This window comes from Stenella coeruleoalba, assembly GCF_951394435.1.
Source record: "Stenella coeruleoalba genome assembly, chromosome: 21".
NCBI classification, from domain to species: Eukaryota; Metazoa; Chordata; class Mammalia; order Artiodactyla; family Delphinidae; genus Stenella; species Stenella coeruleoalba.
The window spans coordinates 11,468,630-11,488,190 of record NC_137167.1 but is presented as its reverse complement, the minus strand read 5'-3'; the positions used below and the strand labels follow the sequence as shown (position 1 = coordinate 11,488,190).

At 39.9% G+C, this 19,561-nt stretch overlaps 1 protein-coding gene and 1 pseudogene across 2 annotated transcripts in view; one reads left to right on the top strand and one right to left on the bottom strand.

The window, feature by feature from the left end:
* The window catches only part of NRG1 (neuregulin 1), a gene marked incomplete at its 3' end in the record, with an annotated part of 1,011,332 nt that overhangs the window by 628,035 nt on the left and 363,736 nt on the right, over positions 1-19,561 (top strand). The window lies entirely within an intron of this gene.
* LOC307179815 (ribonuclease H1-like) lies at positions 5,901-6,831 on the bottom strand (annotated as a pseudogene). The gene is made up of 2 exons: positions 6,814-6,831; positions 5,901-6,436 (listed from the first exon to the last, which is right to left on the bottom strand). The product of its transcript is annotated as a ribonuclease H1-like (transcript).

The window sequence follows — 19,561 nt, the reverse complement described above, 5'->3', positions numbered from 1 at the left end:
GCTTTATTAGGAAAATTCTTTAGGCCCTAATTGTATGTATGTAAGAAATTGTTTGTTGAAAAATTTAACAGTTATCTTATGCTACATCAGACGTCACACCGTTCTGAGCTCGGTTTTCTCATGCCGTCAGATTCTATACAATGTGATTTTAAAAATTCAATCCTGGTCAAAAGGAGTCCATTAGAAGAAAGTTGTACTATATGAAATTGTAGCTCAAAAAATGCTCAGTCTCTCCAGGTTGGTAACAGCCTGGTGGTGGTGATCTTTACAGAAAGGCCGCTGTAACGCCTAGGAATTCCTTCAAGGCAAGGTAGATTCGTTTCTAAACCCTGAAACACATCAAAATTACTAAAGGAACTTAAAAATACAGGTCAGGGCTCCTCCTCAAAATATGGGAAGGTGGCACTTGTGTACCTGGAATCACTTCCATTTTAACTGCACCCATTTGAGTTCTTAGAAGTGGCAAGTGTTTCATGTGCCTCCCTCACATCAGTGCATCCCAGATCCATGCACTTCAAAATTATATTGGGAAAGAACCACATCTTAGCTCTGCAGAAAACTCAACAGGGTTCACTTGGCAATTCAAAATATAAAAGCCACTTAGTTTATTGTTAGATGTTAGTGTAGTAGACATTGACATTTATTATACAATTAATTTATTATATATTCTGCTGCTCAGGAAATGGTAAGACCTGCTAATCATAGTCTGGAAGCTAACCATTCAACCACAAGGACTCCATCTTTTTCGACTTGATACTGAGTTCTTCATGTGTGAGTGGTGACCCCATAGTTATCCTGTTTCTGTCATTTCAAAGTTCCAAAAGCATGAGGAAAATTCAGACTGCCATGGCTACTGCTTAAAGCGATTGGACAGTTTGAGTGCCTCAACTGTTCCTACATGGGTAGGCGGAGTCAGGGCCCCAAAGGGACTCTTCCTCCCAGTGTTTTATCAAGCAAGAACAGAGGCCCAGATGTTTTGTATTTTCGCTGGAGCACAATGTATGAGTGTTTTTATATTTAAGTGGTTATTTTTTACATATTCACATGGAAAACTCAAACAGAATGGAAGGATATATAGGACATGAAAAACTAAAATCTCTCTCCTCATTTTACCCTTTATTCCTTCCCTTTAATTCTATTGTCCTGAATGAAACGCTGTTGATATTTGTTATGTGTATGTCCAAAACTGTTTTGAGTGGACATAAGCATGCACACACATGCAGATGGGTAGCTAAAGCTAGACAGCTGGCTCTCTAGGGTCCTTGAATGGAAATAGGACAGTTCTTCAAAAGCCGTGTCTTGCTTTAAGCAAACATTAGGGAGCACCTCTGGAAAAAAATATTCATATTTAGCTCAATCTGTTCTCCAATTAATTAAATTAATTACCATAATCCATGGCAGACTTTTTCCCCTTCAAATAAATTAACGATCTATTTGTAAGTTAGTGTTATTTCACATATGCTGATCTCTTTTTCTGGAGGGCCCTGTTTTGATGATAGACTCATTATGAATAGGAATCCTGCAGGGTCTTTTTTTTAAAAATATTTATTTTTATTTTTGGCTGTGTTGGGTCTTAGCTGCGGCACGTGGGATCTTCGTTGTGGCATGCGGGATCTTTCATTGCGGGGTGTGAGCTCCAGAGTGTGTGGGCTCCATTGTTGCGGCACGCGAGCTCTCTAGTTGTGGTGCATTGGCTCAGTAGTTCTGGTGCACGGACTGAGTAGTTGAGGTGCATGGGCTTAGTTACCCGGCGGTATGTGGGAACCTAGTTCCCCAACCAGGGATTGAACCCACATCCCCTGCATTAGAAGGTGGACTCTTAACCACTGGACTACCAGGGAAGTCCCCTGCCGGGTCTTGAATATGATCCCCAGGAACCCAAAATTTTCAATACATATTGGTAGAAGTTCATTGTCAACTCACATGCACCTCATATAACAAATTGATTCAGGCAGCCCAGATTCCTGAGCTCTCTTCATTGACACCTCGTATAGTAACGAAATTATGGGAAATTTACGCAACTGAAATCCTCTCTTGTTTGGTGTAGTTTTGCTTTTGCATGTCCTTTTGAAACACAAAGATCTGCAACCAAGATTTTTAACGCACAAGAAATGGTTTTAATGTTCTGCATTAAATAGATTGAGGAAGGTTAGACAAAACAGTATTTGCAAGATTTCATGCTGTGAGAGTGATGAGGATGAAGGGTGAAATTAATGAGTCTGAAATGGTCGTGACTACAAAGTTGTTTTTAAAATGTCGCTTTCTCAAAGAACACAAGCTTGAAACTCAACAAGCATGAATATAGGAAGGCCTTTTTAGAGAGGCTCACAGATACACATTTGTCCATTTAAGGTCACATCTAAGCTGTGGGCTGCATTTGCATATGCTCCTCTTTCTCTTCCAAGTTGTTTGGCATCCAAGCTGCCACCTGGTAACTGGGTTGGAATCCTGTGATCCCATCTTTTGCCAATTACTTCAAAAGGTTGCTTGAGTGGTCCACACACCTACTTTCCTTTTCCCTTTTAGTTATGGCTGCACAGTTAATCCTAGCTCCAAGAATCAATTTCCTTCTCATATCTACCTAGACATCCTGTCTAAGCCCCTTCTGTTTTGTTTTGTTTTTCTGCATCTCACTTCCATCTATTTCCTGTTTATTTCAGGAAAACCTCTTCTCACACCACTTTCTGGTCTTTTCCATCTTCTCTTCTCCTTTCTTGACCACAAAATAAAATTTGTCATGAACAAAGGTGAGTGTCTGGATGTCCCTGGAAATATTTGGAAGTAACATGAAGAAACCATGAAGAAACCAATGCCATCACTCTTTTGACCCCTTTAGGGTCAACTCAAATATTTCCCTTTACCTTTTCATCCCACTAGAGTGAAATTTCCCTCATACCTTAGATCTATTTTTCAGTCAAAATATTAACAGGTTTTTCTACATTGTTTATGATGAATGATTTTTTTTCTTTTTTTTTTTAAAGCTTATTTATTTATTTATTTATTTATTGCTGCGTTGCGTCTTCATTGCTGCGCGCGGGCTTTCTCTAGTTGTGGCGAGCGGGGGCTACTTTTCGTTGCGGCGCATGGGCTTCTCATTGCGGTGGCTTCGCTTGTTGTGGAGCACGGGCTCTAGGCGTGTGGGCTTCACTACTTGTGGCATGCGGGCTCAGTAGTTGTGGCACATGGGCTCTAGAGCACAGGTTCAGTAGTTGTGGCTCACGGGCCTAGCTCCTCCGTGGCATGTGGGATCCTCCCGGACCAGGACTTGAACCTGTGTCCCCCGCATTGGCAGGCAGATTCTTAACCACTGTGCCACCAGGGAAGTCCTTTTTTTCTGTTTTTAAAAAATATTTTATATACTCTAAAATCACAATGAATTAAAATTTATACTAAAAAAATACAGCCAGTTACTTAAGTTTTAGAGTGTGTTTTGAAATTCTAACTATAATATCAATGTCACTGTCTGCTATCATGTAGCATATGTATAGATTTGGGGCATATACTAGGTGAAATCGTTTTCTGTGTTAAACTAGATTGAGATACAACCACTGTCTATAACATACCTTTTATGGGACTATGCACTCCAAGGTAAAACAAGTATTTTAATAGTCACGTTTTAAATATATCCAGTTCATATGTTGTACTACTTCTGTTTTCCAAAGATGGCTAACTTGGGGGGATTGGGAAGGGAAAAATAATGGTTCAAAAAAGGCCACCAGACTTTTGTTTGGAGCAAGGTCCAAATCTTACGCATCTTTGTATCCCAGCAAAGTGCATTTAGTAGGTGTTAAATGACGCTGTGTAGGATATATGAGTTAGTGAGTGAACCAAGTAAGCGTAAAAGGTATTGATATTCCCTGTTCTGAATTCCCCCAGTTGAAAAATACCCATTAGCTCCCTTTTATATTGATGATATTTATGAAGTACCATCAAGATACCTTTAGGCATTCTATTTTAAAGATACGTTGTGAATCGGAGTCCCATTGATCTACTTCTGTGTTTCATCTTTTAATGGCTCTGCCTCCCTAGGGACAGGACATATCTTGGCAGGCAACATGGACATGCAAATTTCTCACTGCCCCTTAATAATCTGTCTTTATGGAAAATCATTGAACTTACGACTACATTTTCTAAACAGTTTTTTCTCCAGATTATGATACCAGACATTCCTAATTTATAATAGGGGACTGTTTGTACAGACTGAAAAGAAAAGAATAAATAGGAGAACTGGTCCACTCTGAAGAGTCTTTGAGGTACCACACATGGTATGCATAAAGGGATAGTTACACATGGTATGCATAAAGGGATAGTTCCTTATCCTCTTTTTTTTTTTTTTTTTTTTTAATGTCTCCTTGCACTTCTTTTGGAAACTTCACGGAATATTTCTAGATAACGAGGGCTAGAAGTGAGGGGTAGGACAAGGTACTAAAAAATACGAGAAAGAGAGGTCCTAGGTTTCCTGTAAGATACATATGCGATGGTTATATGAGTGAAGTGCTCTTTCTATGTGAAATAAGCGGTGTTTGGAGGTAGCGAAGGAATAGACAGGTAAGCCCTGGAGGTGTTCAGCTGCCAGTCTCACGTGAAGCTCTAACTGGTGGTCTTTGGTGACCCCTGGACTGACCGGGTGGTAGCTGCTGGTCACAAGCTCCACCAGGGCTGCTGGTCCATGTTGGCGTTCCTCCTCAGCCATTTCCTTTCTGATTCTCCTCCTTCCCAGGACTCATCTCCTTGCAGTGACAGGATTGAGGCTCTGAAGATGCACATCTCCTTTCAAAATGGATGTGATAAACATGTCTTTCTTTTTTTAAAAGAATTATTGAATGAAACATTCCTTAAATTCTACACTGCTTTACAATTTTCAAAAGTTTCACACAGGGGCTTCCCTGGTGGCGCAGTGGTTGAGAGTCCGCCTGCCGATGCAGGGGACACGGGTTTGTGCCCCAGTCTGGGAAGATCCCACATGCTGCGGAGCGGCTGGGCCCGTGAGCCATGGCCGCTGAGCCTGCGCGCCCGGAGCCTGTGCTCTGCAACGGGAGAGGCCATAGCAGTGAGAGGCCCGCTTACCGCCCAAAAAAAAAAAGTCTGAGAAGGAGACTTGGGTTCTAATCCTGGATGTAAGAGTATTTACCCTTTCTAGGCCACTGTTTCCTCATCTGTAAAATAAGAAACACTAATGACTATTTAAATTGTGTCTTAGTATGCTATATAGTAATAGAACTAATATAGCACTGTATTATAATAAATAACTGTTAGAGCCCCTTTGATTTTATCATGTGTGTCTTCCTTGAGGGCAGTGACCACATCTTTCTAGATAAGCACTGTGTCCTCACCACTCAGCACTGTACCTTTTCCTTAGCAGATGCTCAGTAAATATTTATTGAATCAATGTTGTTTGTGTTCAAAGAGAATGTTTAACCTCTTACTGTCTCAGTTCCCTCCTCCCATTTCGTGGTCGCACGTCCACTCTTAGTAAATTGACGTACCCTGAGCTCTGTTTCCAGGAGTGTAAAAAATAAGTTTTTCTTTTGATCCTGGGACATGTTCACTCAGATTTTTAGAAAAATCATTTTATATTGATTAATGCATCCCAGGTTAGACTTCCCATGCTCACATTCACACATACACATAATTTATTTCTCCTCTCCTTCCTTACCTGGTGATGCTAAAATAGTTAACAGACTCCTTCCTTCTTCCCCAGGAATTCTTAACGAAGAGAACATGAAACCCTTGGGAAGAGTTGTGGCAGGGCTTGTGAAACCCATAGATGGGTTTTTTTGTTTTGTTTTGTTTTGCCCATCAACTGCAGTGGTCCAGCCTATAGTTTTATTTTTCATACCAGTAAGTAAAGGTGACAGACAGCCACTGGCTCAAGTTTTTCCAAGAATTAAAGGACCTGGTCAGTCTTCAGGTTGCTTCGCACCTTGTCTTGCTAATCCCTCAGCTTCTTCATTGCCTATAAACCCCGAATGTCCAGGAGCATGCATCCACTGAATGTCCATGCCCTGGACAAGCCTGTCCAGTTCCACGAAGTCCTCTTTGTTGATCACCTCCTACCCTGTGCTTGTCCTGCATCCATTCTTCTTCCAGCCTTACACCCAATTAGTGATGCCATTGATAGTAAACATGCTGTCCGTGTAGAGAAGCAACTTACTGATGTTCTGAGCCTTCGCTTGTTCGATGGCTCTGCAGGCTGCATGAATCTGCTCTTTGGTTTGTTTGTCACCCAGGGAGTCTAATTCCTACATTTAAAGGATGGCCTGGCCCCCAGTAAACACCGATTCCTGCTCGAGCCCCCCTCCGCCCATCACTGGAGCAGCAGCCGTCCTTGTAGATGATGACAGATTCCCCCATCTAAGAAAATGTGTCTTTGCTCACTGAAGGCAGCATGCTTTGCACACAGCTCTGCGTTTTCACCTTCACCTTCATCCAAGGGCTCACAAAGTCACCTGTTTGCTTTCACTAGTGATTCTTGTACGCGTTTATTTTTCTGCCCTTCTGAACCATCAGAGTTTGTATGAAATGTGTGTGCCTTTTTATGGAAAGTGGATTTTTTTTTTTTTTACTAGATTCTCTAAGGGTCCTTTGACCCATAAAAGGTGAAGATCCACTCTACTAAACGAGTAAGGTCTAGTCATTTAGAAAAGCCTGCAATCTCCCCTCTGTGGTTGCCTCAGTGTCTTTGAAAAATGTTTCCAAGATGATAAAGAAACCCACTTTACATCTTATAATTCCACCCTGTAGCAAGACCAGCTTACAGAAGTGCCTTAAAGCTTCCATCTCTCCATCTGAGGGTCCCCCACTCCTACCCACCCAGGCCAGGAAGCCCATGATTCCTATCACTAGGCAACATCCTCTTTACATTAACGTGAGCTACCTGTCTTGCTACCTTGACACTGGACAAGTAGATTGCTCTCACATATATCATGACTTGTGGGAAGTGAACTTACCACAGTGAACTTGAGGTATACAATGCATGTCAAGGTCACTGGCCTTAGCAAAACAGAGGCCAATTTTAGGAAACAGATATAAGAGAGATAGAGTGATATAATAGAAGGGACACCAAAGTAATAATCAGGGATCACCACTGAGACATAACATACTCTAGATATAAAGGAAGTGCTTCAGTTCTTTGGGCTTTGTTTTCTCATAGGCCAGTGTGGATATTGGACACGATGATCTGCAGTGTCTTCCAGCTTCAATCTCTAAAACTGTGTGATTCTTGTTGGCTGACGTTGGACAAGCTAATGGGAAGTCCTAAAGCTTTAAAGATCTCAAGTTTTCTAGCTTACTAGGAAATGGGCGAGAAATTAAACAAATCCAAAATATTGAACGAGTGAAGAAAGGAGCCATTTTAATGGACAGGAACACCTAATATTGAAAACATCTCATTTCTTTCAAAATTATAAAAAATATAACTCAATTCTGATTTTTTATAAAAGAGTTTCTTAAAATTTTACCAATTTCTGAAATAAACAGATTAGGATAGCCTGGTCCTCCTCTCACCAAAAAAATGATAGTTAAGAATAAAAAACTTGGGCTTCCCTGGTGGTGCAGTGGTTAAGAATCTGCCTGCCAATGCAGGGGACACGGGTTCGAGCCCGGGTCCAGGAAGATCCCACATGCCACGGAGTGACTAAGCCCGTGCGCCACAACTACTGAGCCTGCGCTCTAGAACCCGTGAGCCATAATTACTGAGCCCGCGTGCTACAACTACTGAAGCCCACGCTCCTAGAGCCTGTGCTCCGCAACAAGAGAGGCCACCGCAATGAGAAGCCTGCGTGCCGCAACTGGAGAAAAGCCCTCACACAGTGATGAAGACCCAATGCAGCCAAAAATAAATAATAAATAAATAAATAAAATTAAAAAAGAATAAAAACTTGTAGTGCTATACATGAAAAAATAATATAAAGCTACAGGAAGTAAAATAGCATGATAGAGCAAAACATAGACCAATGAAATAGATTCAAATGTCCAAGCTACCAATCATTAACAATTATTGTAATGATAAAGTTATACTAAATTTGTACTTATAATTAAAAGAAAGTAATAATTAAGAGTACAATTAAATAAAATAATGATTTTTAATGTAAAATAATTGTATATGTAATAAAACTATAATAAATTTATAATTATAAAGCTGTAATGTTACAGTTATAATGATATTATTTGACAATTATAATTTATTATAATAATAAAGTAATAATTTACTTAGTATAATAATCAATAAAAAGAAAACAAAATGCCCAATAAAAATGGGTACATCAAAAATATATGAATAACTAAAAGCACGTAAAAACATGCCAAACAGCACTTGTGATTAGGGAAATTAAAATTAAAATCAAAATGAAATCATCCTAAATACCTAATTAGAATGCCTAAAATTTAAACGACTGACTATAGTAAGTGTTAGAAAGGATATAGGGAAAGTGGACTCCTCATTCACTGCTAGCAGGAGCATAAAATGGTACAACCACTCAGGAAAACATTTAGGCAGCCATCTTAATAAGTTAAACATATACTTCCCATATAACCCAGCCATTCCATTCCTAAGTATTTAATTAAGAGAAATGAAAGCATATGTCCACACAAAGAGTTGTACACAAATATTCGTAACAGCTTTATTTTTAAATGGCCACAATTGGAAACATCCCAAATGTCCCTCAGGAGATGATTATATAAACAAATTGTGTCATGTACATACAATACTAATTACATTATTATTACATTATAATTACATTATTTATTACAACAGTACTAAAAAGGAATGAACTGTTGACATAATGCTACAACATGAATGATACAAAATAATTATGCTGAGTGAAAGAAGACCAAATAGGAGTGCATATTGTATAATTCATTTATCTAAAATTCCAAAGAAGGCAAACTAGTCTATGCAGAAAGCTGTCTCAGCTGTTGCCTGGAGACAAAGGGTAGGGAGATGGATTTAATCTAATAATTTAAAAGATAAAGAAACTATAGAAAACTATGTACTTATTTATCTGATCTTGAATAGAAAAACCCTTTCTAAGCATAAATTGAAGACAAAATTTTTAAAATAAAAGGATGATTGACTTTATTTATTTATTTTGCGGTACGCGGGCCTCTCACTGCTGTGGCCTTTCCCGTTGCGGAGCACAGGCTCCGGATGCGCAGGCTCAGCGGCCATGGCTCACGGGCCCAGCCGCTCCGCGGCCTGTGGGATCCTCCCGGACCGGGGCACGAACCTGCGTCCCCCGCATCGGCAGGCGGACTCGCAACCACTGCGCCACCAGGGAAGCCTTGATTTGATTTTTAAAAAATTTAAAGGTTTATGTTAAAATACATTATAAAATTATAAGTCAGGTAGCAAAGGAGGTGATATTTGCCATAAATATAAAAGGTATATATTAAAAGGTCTTATAAAACAATAATGACTTAATAGATCATCCCCATTGTAAAAGGGCAAATCATATAAACTAGTGTTTCACCCTCCCAAAAGAAAACAGGGAAGGAGGAGGAAGGAAGGGAGGGAGGGAGGGAGGGAAGGAGGGAGGGAGGGAAGGAAGAGGAGAAAGAAACAGATTCACAAAACGCTTAGCAAAAAAGAGGTTTTTCTGCCTCTTGGTTGTGTCTTTATAGGTTGTTTTATTTCAACCTTTGTGTTTTTCCATATTTTCGTAGTTCCTACAGTGGACTTGGGTGATCACAAAATAGTCTAGAGAGAGAAGTTCGGTGAACTCAGCAAAGGGTTAATGGTCTTCCAGATGAAGGTGTAGAAGGTATCTGTTCAAAGGAAGGCAGAGACAAGGGATGTGTGTGTGTGTGTGTGTGTGTGTGTGTGTGAGAGAGATGCCGAGGAGATTATGATTAGTAGGAGAAAACAGGGCCTTAGAAGTGGAGTACAGTCTGGTCCCTCCCAGGCAGTGCCTGACTCCTGTGTGAATCCAGGCTGTCCAAGCGCAATGCCGAGAGTTGGTGGGCACTTCAGAAATGCTTGCTTTATCAGTTGGTGAAAGACATGAAGGGGAAGATTGTATATTGCATTCAAATACGTGAAGAGAAATGTTTAAATGTTCGCCATAAGTTACATCCCTCATAATCCTCATTTTACAACCCTTGGTTCAAAACACAAGTAGCAATTGGATGTTGACTGTGTAGTCAACATTATTGTCAGGCTATATAAAATCATGAAACATCATCCTGAAATTCAAGGAATTTGGAGTCTAGCTGGGAAAATACACCTCACAGGAAATAATTAGACAGTAAAGTCGTTTCCTTCATTTCATTGTGGGGCAGAATGCATTCTAAAATGAAGAGATTATAACCGTCACAGGAGCACACACTTTCAATATCTAAGAGAAACAATTTTTTGAAGAGAGAACTATTAAGATATTAGGAGGCCTTGAAAATTGCAAGGGGAGGTCTCTTGGTGAAAAGAGCTAACATCCAATAGATTAAGTCAACATGTAAATATGTATTCTTGGAGTCTGCAGTGCTCTCACAGGAATATTCAATGCTGGTTTTTATGACTCTGGTTTAAAATCATGGCAGGATCTCTCAGTTTAGTGAAGCTGGCTTAGGAGGAAGAGAAGCACGATGACGGTGCTCATTGGGGCAACTGAGCTCCAGTCCAAGCCTTGTGAACTTGCTTTCATGCAGCCAGAGGATAGAAATTGCATTGTTCTGTGTCCTGGACCAGAGCATTAGTTACAACTTGTCAGAAGAGAAGAAATAAGTGAGAAAGCAAATAAATGATTTATAAAACTCCTCAGAATACATCATCCCAAACTATGAGCACAGCAAAGTACTTAAAACAAGACAGGAGAACAAGAGAGAAAATAACGTCAGCTGAAAATGAAATGCTAACGTTTTAAAACAGTGATGAACATTCAAGAATGTCCATAATATATCGTCTTCCACTCACTTTCTGTCTTCACCATAAATAGACATGAGTTAACGTATGTTTGAAGATTCATTTCCCTTTTATTGAGTTCACTCAACAGAAGGTCTTTTTCCAGCATGTCCTGCTTTTATAAACCAAGATCTAATTTGACATGATTACGTAATTGTGTGGCCATTTGTGCCCTTCCTCCTCTTTCTCCTTTCTACAAGGCAGAGAGTCTCTTTCTTCCTAGCGCCTTATAGAATATGTTCATTCGCTTAATAACAATAATAGTTTTCTCACAACTAGTTCATCTATTTACTAAATTGTTATTAAGGACCTATTAGTTGGCAGCCACTGTGCCAGGCGTTGGGAATAGAAAAATGGATAAAACACATCCCCTTCCTTGGAGCTTTCAGCCGAGTGGGAGATTCAGAAAATTAAACAGATAATTTAAAAAGAGGTGTGATGTGTACACAGAAAGGTGTGGCAGACTGCCAGTTACCTACCCCAGCATAACATCTCCCCAGTTTTCGTTAGAAACAGAACGCTTTAATTGTACTCGATTAGAAAACCAAAACTTCCAGCCTCTCCTGTAGCTAGATGTGGCTCTATGACTAAGTTCTGGCCAATGAGATACAAGCATAAGTAAGTATTCAGTGAAATTTCCAAGAGGACTCCTTAAAAGGAAATGACTAAGCCAGAAGAAGGATCCTTTTAGCTTTCCTCCCTTCCAAGAACGCTAATGAAACAGCTGGAGCGACAGCAGCAATTCTGGATTATGAAGTAACCTTGAGAATACTAGGAGGTCAGGATTCTCGTGATTGTGGAACCAGGATATCAGCCCCAGACAGCCTCCAGCTGACTTCTTTTACATGGGAGAATAAACCTTTGTGCATTTAAGCCACTGTGGTTGGATCTGTGACCATTGCAGCCCAAAATAATACTCACTGATGGAATGACACTTAAGAAAAATCATGGGAGCAGCTCCCCACTCTGTCTCTGGGAGAGAAGTCAGAGACAGTGTTCCCGTAGAAGTCACATTTGATCTGAGTGTTAAGGGACAAATGAATGGGGAAGGTGTGGAAAAGTGTTTAAGGAAGAAGAAATACCAAGTGAAGATCTGAACTGGAAAGGAACTATCTACAAGATACTAAAGAAGGTTGGCATAACAGGAGTAGAGTGAATTAAGAAGAACCGGCAGGAGATAAATCTCAAAATCTCATAGATGCTCCATTTTGCAGAGATCATCCTAAAGGTATTCATAGGTAGCTGCAGAACAGAGGTCTAACAGTAGAGACATAAATTTGGGATATACGAACATATAGGTGGTTTCTAAAGCCTTGGGAATTAATGAGGTCACCCAGGGAGAGTGTTTAAAGTCAGAAGAGGGCCTCAAAACAGCAATGAGGTATCACCTCACACCGGTCAGAATGGCCATCATCAAAAAGTCTACAAATAACGTGCTGGAGAGGGTGTGGAGAGAAGGGAACCCTCCCACACTGTGGGTGGGAATGTAACTTAGTGCAGCCACTATGGAGAACAGCGCAGAGTTCCTCAAAAAGCTAAAAATAGAACTACCACATGATCCAGCAATTCCACTCCTGGATATATATCTGAAAAACAAAAACACTAATTCAAAAAGATACATTCACCCCAATGTTCATAGCAGCACTATTTACAGTAGCCAAGACATGGAAACAACCTAAGTGTCCGTCAACAGATGAATGGATAAAGATGTGGCACATATATGCTACTCAGCCATAAAGAAGACTGATGTTTGGCCATTGGCAGCAACATGGATGGACCTGGAGAAATTATGCTTAGTGAAATGTCAGAGAAAAACAAATACTGTATGATATCACTTTTATGTGGAATCTAAAAAATAATACAGTTGAATATATATATGCAAAACAGAAACAGACTCACAAATAGAGAAAACAAACTAGTGGTTACCAAAGAGGAGAGGGAAGTGGGGAGGGGAATATTAGGGGTATGGGATTAAGAGATACAAACTACTATGTATAAAATAGATAAGCACCAAGGATATATTGTACAGTACAGGGAATTATAACCATTATCTGGTAATAACTTTTAGTGGAGTATAATCTGTAAAAATAATGAATCACTATGCTGTACACCTGAAACTAATGTAATATTGTAAATCAACTATGCTTCAATATAAAAATAATTAAATAAAATTAGAAGAGGACCAAGGACAGAACCCCGATATCAAACAATTAAAGACTGAGTGAAGGAGAGAGTCCCCATCTTCTGTTTAAAAAAGAGAGAGAGAGAATATCAGCATATTTCAGTTTCACAAAATCTAAGAAGTCACTGGGGCAGAGGGCAGAGGTGAGATGGGCTTCCTTTTGTTTCTAGGCTGAAGGAACTATTGATATAAGATCTCAAGGAGGGTAAACAGCCCTCTTTTCACTTGCCTTGCTGGAGAGTCTGGTGGGTGGAAGATGAATTAAGAAAATATTTACAAACAGGATGAGCCTACTTAAGCGTCTAAGATCCTCAGGTTCATTATCTGTAAAACGGGGATAATAGTGCTTACCTTGTAGCCCGGTACGAAGATAAAGTAAGAACTGGAAACGGGTATATAACTAGGTAAGGAAACCATGTCATCATGATTCAGTCACCCTTGGAGGCTGATGGAAACTTACATTGAAAATTATCAGCTATGCGGAGGGTCCTTAGTTTGTCAACTTCTTGACAATTAGTAGTATATATATTTTTTAATTTTCAAGAATTTTTATATTCCTATGCATGGATTAGTATTGCCCTATCACAGATTAACCTAGAAGGACAGAGGTCCTTGTGCTCTGAGGATTTACCATGAAGCCAATGAAGTCTAAACTACAGAATCCTCCCTTACATGACCTTTTCCAGGAATCCAAGGCAAGGAGTCCTAGCCGTGTGTTCACATGGTTACACAGTTATGTAAAATTTGCAAGATAATGCCATTAAACTACAATTCATTAAGACCACGGTCTCTTTCCATTCTGATTTTCCCTCCAAAATATTCTCCTATGTGTAGGTGGAGTTGGAAGGGCCCTGGGCATTTTGGAATGCAACTGAGGGAAAATTGAGTTGGAGATACATTTATTTGGTGCTTAGTGTGATGTCTACTATTTCAAGGTATCTCAGAGTAGGAAATGCTTCCAGAAATATGCTAAAACCCACTGTGCTGACTCACATGGCATCATGTCAAGAAGATGCAAGGCCAGAGATTGTATTGTGAATGAATGTGTCCTTGTGTGCCAGGCAACAGTGGGATGTGAACCATGACAGGACAAGTCGTGAAATGTATGGAGCCAGAAGCTAGCCCGTGGAAAATTCTACCAGACATCTGACGTGTGGAATTACGACCAGAGGATTCAGTTCCATGGATATCTAGTCAAAATGGAAATTCTATTCTGTCAAGAATATCCATAATAAGTCAGTGAATGCAATTATACATTCACCAAATTGGATTTTCCTTTGGAATGGGAATTGCAAGAGATTAAATTCATCAGAATTTGATGCTTGTAGGGCACAAACCTGTAATAGTGCCATAAACTGTGAGTGTCTGTAACAAGTAATATAGGAGGAAAATATAATAGAGGTTTTTGGAAATTTGACAACCCTAAAGATTTATAGGGCCTTGTCAAAATAAGTTGTGAAGTTGGAAGAAGCTCATTTAATTATTAATAATAAAGAAAAACAAATTTAAATCAATCATGTTAAAGACTGACTCTTATTTTTCCCTATCTTTTATTATTTTAAATAAGTATGCACTCTTGTCCCTCAGAATTTGTATTTATAATTTTGCATTCTTCTTCATAGTTCTTGAAAGGATATGCAGCTCACGCCCTACAAAACCTAAACCAGTGTGTTCCTTTGTGCTGACTGACGTTCTGTTGTTTGCCCGCAGCAAGGCCCAGGTCCTCTCCTGACAGTACCCCTGGGTTCCCTCAACCATACCCAAGGACTCAGCAGTTAATGATATGATCAGCCTGCCTTCAGTTCCAGATGGTTGGAATAGAAAACAAAGCCTACATGCCAGAAACATGGGGGTTTGACTGATGACTGGGGCGTAAAGCTGGCTCTTGGCACCTCTGTGACATATGCGAGAACTAAAAGCACCGAACTTCAGAGAGTCCCAGATTTGGTCTTAGCTCTGCCACCAGGTGTATGGCCTTAAAAAAATGACTTCAACTGCCCTGAGTTTCAAGGTCCTTATGGATTCCATAGACTATTGCATACGTAGGGTGAGGGCAAAGCTTGTGTACATAAAAACATGCTGTATTGTATGGGGCTCTTCACATGTAAAATCTGATTGACCTTCCTCTTCTCCACCATTGCCAAGGAGTTAAGGACTTACTGCCACTCACGTACCCTTATTTTGGAGAGACTGGTGCATACCCTGAATGGGCAGGTGGCACGGTACCATTTTGGAATGCTGTTTTTGAAATGTGTTTGGCATTTCTTAAGCAGAGGGGCCGGGTTTAATGAGGGAGGAGGTGGAGAAGGGTGACCAGTGGTGGCCCGAGTCTTCTCTGACCTTGAACTTGAATATCCCATCGATTCAAGCAGAAGGGCTGCATGTACCCAGAAGCCACTTACGTAATGGGCTGTGCAGTAAGCAACACGTGTGTTATTGTGCTCACATATGGTGTAGCGGTACCAAGCCTTCATCCCTCACAGCCCCATACAGCACATTCCGTGAAAATTCTCCTTGTAATGTTAGTTTCTCATCCCATTGCAGGCCCAGTGATACTGATACATCTCTTACTGATGAACATCCTCCAAAACTGTCCGGTTGTCTGTCCCTCCTTTTGGTCCAGCTCTGGCCCCAACGTTTGTCTTGACTTACTTGGCTGCTTTACCTAAGTGATTCCAGACTTCTCCTTAAGTAGCCTTAGGGACCCTGAGATAGTTGCCACATCCCTCCTCTTTCAGGGCTCACAACCCTTAAATGGGTTTCCACTGGTCTTGGGGTAAAATCCAAACTCAAAATCTTAACATAGCCTTCAAGGCCCTGCATGGTCTTGCCAATACCTAATTCTCCAGCTCCATCGCAAGCTGCCCTTCCTCTCAGTCTGTGCTCCATTCCTGCTGCCCTGCTTCCCTCTCCAAGCCCTTCCCTCACTTCACTCAGGCTGCTTTCCGTGCCTAAGAGGCGTCCTATGTCCCATCACAAAGCTACCTCCCACTCACCCTCCAGATATCAACCAGCTCAAATACCACTTTCTTGGGGATGTCTGCCCTGGCGATAACCCCCTCCTGATTTGGTTCAAGTAGATCGAACTATATTGAAATGCTGGTATTATGTCATTTTGACCTACAAAACCATCACTGACATATGGTTCTTACAGCTCCCTGTGTGTCATAGCCCTCATCATAATTGTTATTACGTAATTACTTGAGTATTTGATTAATATCTGACTCCCTGATGGATTATAAACTCTGGGAAAGTAGACATCGCGTTTGTTGTGTCTATTGCTATTCAGCACATAATAAATACCACCCAGTAAATATTTACTGAATAATATTTACTCAACAGCACAGATAACTTTTTACATTTTCCACACTCATGATATGCACAGAACATGCAATGTCGTGAACAAGTGTTATTCATCCAAGTAGGTTTTTATTGCTTTATTTTTTTAAGGCTTTAGGCATGAGATGTCATTATCTAATATTTTGCAATGCACTTTGTGGTACTTTGGCTCTAATGCTCTTTGTATGGTTATGATACTGCACTGTGTCTGTGAAATACATTCTGGGTGTACCATGAGCTACTGGGACAAGCACGATCTTTTAAGTTTCCTTTTCTGCCAAGAGAAATCTCAAGTAAAGAGTCTCTCCTAAAGAATAGTGGAAGTTTTCACAATCTCGTGCCAAGTAAACACTCTCAGATTACAAAGCAAAGGATCTTGCAAAATACTTGAAAAGATGCAGTCTGTGAAGCAGAAGTGGTACAGATGTCATGGAAGATCTAGTGAAAAATCAGAAATGATGGAATCTAGAAAAATGGTACAGATGAACCTATTTGCAAAGCAGAAATAGAGACACACATGTAGAGAACAAACGTATGGATACCAAGATGGGGAAGGGGAGGGCAGGATGAATTGGGAGATGGGGATTGACATATATACACTACTATGTATAAAATAGATAACTAATGAGAACCTGCTGTATAGCACAGGGAACTCTACTCAATGCTCTGTGGTGACCTAAATGGGAAGGAAATCCCAAAAAGAAGGGATATATGTATGCATATAGCTGATTCACGTCGCTGTGCAGTGGAAACTAGCACAATATCGTAAAGCAGCTATACCTCAATAAAAAAAAAAAAAAGAAATGATGGTAGAACAAATTTAACTCTTTTCTAAGACAGCAAAGGCACTTCATGTGTAACAGTTGCTCATGAGGACGTCCGGAGCACTCAAAGCCCTGCTTTCCAGAGGAGGAAGCCCGGCAGGTCTTCGACCAGAGCAGAGGGGCTCTCATTAGCCCAATCAAGGACCCCATGAGCCCCCGCCCGTCCTCTCACACGGTGGGTGTGCAATTAACTCTGCCCACGCTGTTGGGACTTCAGTCCATTAGTCTGAGTGAATCCTGATTGTTTGTATTCCTCTCGGCCCGTCATAAACATATGCCTCATCGTCTGACTCTTCACACTTTTTCCATATTGTAAAAATGTCTTCTCAAAGTCTCATTACAAGCTGACAAGCGATGCTTGGTTAAGAACAATGGAGATGACGTTGAGCAGAGCTCCCTGTGCTATATAGTAGGTCCTTGTTGAGTATCTATTTTAAATATAGCAGTGTGTACATGTCGATCCCAAACTCCCTAGCTATCCCCCCCACCACCATCCTTCCCTGTCCTCCATCGCCGACCCTGTAACCATAAGTTTGTTCTCTAAGTCTGTGAGTCTGTTTCTGTTTTGTAAATAAGTTCATTTACAACTTATTTGTCAAAACTGTTTTGTAAAAAAGTATCATTTCTTTTTAGCTTCTGCATATAAGCAATATCATACGATGTTTCTCTTTCTCTGCCTGACTTAACTTCACTCAATATTATGTTATAACCTAAATGGGAAAAGATTTTGAAAAAGAAGAGTTACATGTATATGTATAACTGAATCGCTCTGCTGTACACCTGAAACTAACACAACATTGTTAATCAACTCTACTCCAATATAAAATAAAAAGTTTTAAAAAAAGAACAGTGGAGATGATATTCAGGTCAACAACCAGCTTCTCAGGGCTCCCGTTCTCCCCGCCTCCCTGCATTGCTATGGGCATCCTTTGAAATAATGGCTGTGTAAGTGACCCAAAATGCATCGATCAGCACACAAACACAAGGGCTTCTTGTAACTCATCCCCTGAAGAATTTCCTTCCACTCTGAAGAGATTTACTTACATATGGTTATAAAACTTAGAAAACTGGTGTAATTTCTCTAATGGGAGCTCTAGGCTCCAAGTCCATAGTCCTGGAGTCTTTTCATAGATGGATAAATTTTACGATAAATAACTCAACTTCGTTGCTAACGTAGCTTTCCCACTAGCCAGATAGACCTTTATTGGAACAAGATTAGCAAAGAGCATTTTAGCAAATGATAAAAAAAGATCTCCTTCTCTGTCTCTCTGTCTCTGTTCATCTTTGTCTCTCTTTCCCCAAGCCCTTCAAATGAGTCCCAAATGTAGAATTCAGTTATAAAAAAAGATAAAAAAATAAACTATAGCAGAACATAGATCAATGATTGCCAGGGACTGGGGTGAGGTGACCACAAAAGGGAATAAGGAAACTATAGAGAGTTATGGAACTTTTCTATATTTTGATTTTGAAAGTTACACAGCTGTACATGTTAATCTTGCAGAACTGCACACCAAAAATGGTGAATTTCACTGTAAATGTAAATTTAAAAAAAAAAATAGAACAAAAAGAAGTACCTATAGTCCCACCAGCCAATAGCACCTACAGTGCTGTTATCACTTTGGCATACTTCTGACTGGTCTTTTTTGTTGGTGATGTTGTTTTTAAAATGCAGTAATGATCATACAATACACATGTATACCTATATGTGTGCATAGATTGATTGAAAAAAATAAACTTTCAAACAAAAAATAGTTAATTCATGCAATTTGTACAAAAGCCCAAGAAAACATACTATGAAAAGTCTCCTCTCATCCTTTCCTTAAGCACCTGGTTCCCTTCCGGGTTTTTTTCTAAACTTTTTATTGTGTAAAATAACATAACATAAAATTTACTATCTTACCTGTTTTCAGGACAGTTCAGTGGCATTAAATATATTCATAATGCTTTGAAGCATCCCCACCATCCATCTCCATTGTTCTTTCGTCTTATAAAACTCAAATTCTATCCCCATTAACAAGAATTACCCGTTCCCCTTCTCCACCCCCAACCCATGGAAACCACCATTCTACTTTCTGTCTCTATGATTTTTGACTACTCTGAGTATCTTATATAAGTGGAATCATACATTATTCGTCTTTTTGTGACTGCCTTATTTTATTTAGCATAATGTCCTCAAGGTTTCTCCGTGTTGTAGGGTATATCAGGATTTCCTCCTTTTTAAAGGCTAAATAATATTCCATTGTGTGTGTGTGGAATATTATTTAGCCTTTAAAAGGGAGGAGAAAATATATATATATATACCAAATTGTGTGTATTCCTTTC